Here is a 4947-nt window from a genome sequence, read left to right on the forward strand (position 1 = left end):
AGCAAACACATTTGGTGTTCGCCAAAAGGCATGTGGGAGACTCCCAAACATATGGAAGAAGGTACTCTGGTCAGATGAGACTAAAATTGAGCTTTTTGGCCATCAAGGAAAACGTTATGTCTGGCGCAAACCCAACACCTCTCATATCACACCCCGAGAACACCATCCCCACAGTGAAGCATGGTGGTGGCAGCATCATGCTGTGGGGATGTTTTTCATCGGCAGGGACTGGGAAACTGGTCAGAATTGAAGGAATGATGGATGGCGCTAAATACAGGGAAATTCTTGAGGGAAACCTGTTTCAGTCTTCCAGAGATTTGAGACTGGGACGGAGGTTCACCTTCCAGCAGGACAATGACCCTAAGCATACTGCTAAAGCAACACTTGAGTGGTTTAAGGGGAAACATTTAAATGTCTTGGAATGGCCTAGTCAAAGCCCAGACCTCAATCCAATTGAGAATCTGTGGTATGACTTAAAGATTGCTGTACACCAGCGGAACCCATCCAACTTGAAGGAGCTGGAGCAGTTTTGCCTTGAAGAATGGGCAAAAATCCCAGTGGCTAGATGTACCAAGCTTATAGATACATACCCCAAGAGACTTGCAGCTGTAATTGCTGCAAAATGGGGCTCTACAAAGTATTGACTTTGGGGGGGTGAATAGTTATGCACGCTCAAGTTTTCTGTTTTTTTGTCTTATTTCTTGTTTGTTTCACAATAAAACATATTTTGCATCTTCAAAGTGGTAGGCATGTTGTGTAAATCAAATAATACAAACCCCCTCAAAAAAAAAAATCAATTTTAATTCCAGGTTGTAAGGCAACAAAAAAATAAATACGCCAAGGGGGTCAATACTTTTGCAAGGCACTATATACGGCTGACCTCAGCATTACTCGCGTCATCCTTAACTAAAAAACAAGATCTCTTAGATTTTAGTTTTTATAGTCTGCGACATCTTCACATGACCTCATTCAACACTGGGATTTCCAGTTTGGCAATCAGGCCTGAATCTTTTTTTGTAGACTTAATTTGTGTGTTGTTTTTATTGATTTTTATTGTTCCATTAATTGATTTTATTGTACTGAGCTGGAGACAGTGCACGAAGGGAACCAAATTCAGGTCTCAATCATGTCTGGAAAGACAATAAACCAGTTTGAATCCTTGAGTCGTCAGAACTTTAATTTCTGTTTGCCTTTTCTACTGTTTGGTCCTCTGTTTACTCGTTTACTTTTTATTTATGTTGTATAAAAAGTACTCTACCAGCTCTTAAACATCAGTCATGGTAATTTCAGGCTTCTTCCGACGTCACTCAAAGTATTATTTACTGCACATATTTGTAATTAATTGTTTTCTTCATGCTTTTCACTGAACATAACTTTCTCATTACTTATTGTGGTGGCGGGGTGTGGTTAGCTCAGCTGCAGGGAGAGTGGGAGGAGTGGTTCAGGGAACAGTGCAGGGCAGGTGTAATGAGCACAGCTGAGCCGAATACGGACTGATGAGCACAGCTGAGCTGGATGTGGACTAATGAGCTCTCCCCTATAAAGGGAGCAGGGAGAAGGAGGAACCAGGAGAGGAAGTGGTCACACGAGTGCATGGTGTATGGGCTGGGCAAATAAAAGCATTTTACACCTGAACGTACGGCTGAGCGTGTCATGTGTGTCCAGGAGACCCCGGTAGCACCAATCTTGCTACAGTGGCGCCCACTGTGGGGCATGGACACAGGTGAACAGCAGACGCAGCCGATCGTCGTGTTAGGGCAGATGCTGGGTGGGATCGCGGCAATGCAGCGCGATCAGGTGGAGGCGAGCCGCCAGCTCCTGGGCGCGTTGCAGGCCCAAGCCGAGCGCCTGGGAGCAGCTAGCGGCCCGGCCAGCGGCGGCCCCACCAGCGGCAGGACCGGCTTCCGTCACAGGGGTGGCCATGCACAAGATGACGCCGGCGGATGATGTACAGGCCTTTATGGACATGTTCGAGTCAATGACGGAGGCGTGTGCCTGGCCGGCAGCGGAGTGGGCGGTGCGACTCCTGCCTCTCCTGACAGGGGAGGCGCAGACAGCGGCTCTGGGGCTGCCTCCCGGGTCCCGACGACAGTACACGGACATGAAAAGAGTCATTATGGACCGGCTCGGCCTGTCCCCGGAGGACCACAGGAGGAGCTTCCGGGAGGCTAGGCTGGGGCCCGGGACCGGCCATTCGCCTTCGCTCAGCGATTGAGGGACTCGGCAACCAGATGGCTGCAGCCGGAGAGCGCCGGAGGAGTGCCGGCGATGGTGGACAAGATCGTGGGGGAGCAGTTCACGGAGGGATTGCCGGCCAGGACAGCGGCACGGGTCCGCTGCCACCGTCCGGCGACGCTAGAGGCCGCCATCACCCTTGCCGAGGACCACCTCGTGGTTTATCCCAGCGGGCAGGGGGATGGCAGTCGGCCGCCAGCTGCAGCCCGACCGATTCCTGCGCCGCGGTAGAGGATCCAGCAACCGGGGGTGGCTCGGGCCCTGCCAGCTCCGCGGGCACTAACAACCCCCAGGTTCACCGATCCCACGGGTCTGGCCGGTCCCGGCACCCTTCCCAACCTACAGGGGGTTCCTCAACCGCCAGGGCAGGAGTGTTGGAGGTGTGGGCAGCCCGGACACTGCCGGAGGGAATGTCCGTTAATGGAGGCAGGACAGAAGGTTCGGGTTGCTGGCCCTCCAACACCCTCCCCCGGTCCAGGAGCGACGTATCGCGTTCCGGTAAGGATCCAGGGGGTTACACATCAGGCGATGGTGGATTCGGGCTCTATGCAGTCGCTGATCCACCAGAGCCTGGTTCGACCCGGGGCATTGGTGGAGGCATCGTGGGTGAGGATTACGTGTGTGCTTGGGGATGTTCACGATTATCTGGTGGTGGCCGTAGAAATGAGATATGGGGGAAAAAAACATAGTGAAGGCTGTGGTTAGCTCCCGCCTTACGCACCCCCTAATCTTGGGGACAGATTGGCCCAGGTTTCATAAATTAATGTGGCAGTGTACGGAGGTGCGTTCACGACCGGCAGGGACATACGGGATGTGTGCTGTGCTCAGCGGTGACGCAAGGTCGTCCGACGCTGCAGAAAGGGAGAGGGAACCAGCGGAGACTCCTGTGGAGACTCCCCCGGTTCCCGAATTATGCTCCATGGAGGATTTTCCACTTGAGCAGTCTCGGGACGATACTCTACGCTTTGCCTTTGACCAAGTGATAAGAATTGATGGTCAGCTGGTGCGCCCTGATGCAGCGCTATCATATCCACACTTCTCATTGATTAGGGACAGATTGTATAGAGCGAGTCCTGACACTCAAACAGGTCAAGAAAACGCCCAGTTGGTGGTGCCGAAAAGCCATCGGGAAATGATTTTCCAGGCGGCTCACTATAACCCGATGGCTGGCCACATGGGATATGATAAAACTCTGGACCGGATAATGGCCCGGTTTTACTGGCCGGGCATCTGGGGGGATGTGCACCATTGGTGTGCATCTTGCCCGGAGTGTCAGCTGGTAAACCAGCCGGCCATTCCGAGGGCGCCTTTACATCCGCAACCCTTGATGGAGGTCCCATTTGACCGTATTGGCATGGACCTCATCGGGCCATTTCACCGGAGTGCACGCGGATATCGCTTTGTGTTAGTTCTGGTGGATTACGCAACACAATATCCCGAGGCAGCGCCATTGCGCAGCATTTCGGCAAAGAGTGTTGAACAGGCTCTGTTTCAGGTCATCTCCCGAGTCAGAATCCCGAAAGAGTCTGACTGACCAGGGCACCCAGTTCATGTCACGAACACTGAGAGAACTTTATGGATTACTGGGTATTAAGTCTATTCGGACCAGTGTTATCACCCACAGACTGACGGGCTTGTGGAGTGTCTGAATAAGACTTTAAAGTCCATGATTCGTAAATGTATACACGACAATGAACGTAATTGGGATAAATGGCTTGATCCTCTGTTGTTTGCAGTGCGGGAGGTTCCCCAGGCCTCGACAGGATTTTCTTCCTTTGAACTGCTGTTTGGCAGGAAACCACGAGGGGTGCTCGACCTGCTTAAGGAAAACTGGGAGGAAGGTCCGAGCTCCAGCAAAAGTGAAATTCAATACGTCCTGGACCTGTGAGCAAAACTCCACACACTGGGTCGGATGTCACGTGAGAATTTGCTCCAGGCCCAGGAACATCAACAATGGATGTACAACAGAGGGGCCAAGCTGAGGAAATTCACACCGGGAGAAAAGGTACTTGTATTGCTTCCTTCTTCCAGCTCGAAACTCCTCGCCAAGTGGCAAGGGCCCTTTGTGGTCACACGGCGAGTAGGGGACGTTGACTATGAGGTGGTGCGGTCTGACAGGGGCGGAGCTACACAGCTCTACCACCTCAACCTCTTAAAAGCATGGAGAGAGGCGGAGTCTGTTTCTCTGGTGTCCGTGTTATCTGAGAGGAGCTGGGGCCAGAGGTTCCAAAGTCCACCAATCCTGCCTCGCTCCCTTTCGACGCCCATCTCTTCGGGACCCAGAGAACAGACGTTGCCCAGTTGCAAAAACAGTTTGCTGATGTGTTCTCCCTCCGGCCAGGACGCACAAACCTCAGTGCACAACGTTGAGACGTCTCCGGGCGTGATGGTGCGGTCGCGACCCCACAGGCTACCTGAACACAAGAGACAAATTGTTCAGAGGGAATTGGCGGCTATGCTGGAGATGGGAAGAAGAGTCCAACAGTGCCTGTTGTAGCCCCATTGTTCTTGTTGTCAAGAAGGATGGATCTATACGGTTCTGTGTGGACTATCACAGGGTGAATGATGTGTCACGATTTGATGCGTACCCAATGCCCCGGGTCGACGAACTCCTGGACCGGCTGGGCACTGCGCGTTTCTTCACGGCACTGGATTTAACTAAGGGCTACTGGCAGATTCCTCTCTCGCCAGAGTCCAAGGAGAAAACGGCCT

Source organism: Brachyistius frenatus, unplaced genomic scaffold (assembly GCF_029030835.1).
Source record: "Brachyistius frenatus isolate BFR_SWC_R1_liver_20210118 unplaced genomic scaffold, ASM2903083v1 Contig_185, whole genome shotgun sequence".
In the NCBI taxonomy this organism is placed as follows: Eukaryota; Metazoa; Chordata; class Actinopteri; family Embiotocidae; genus Brachyistius; species Brachyistius frenatus.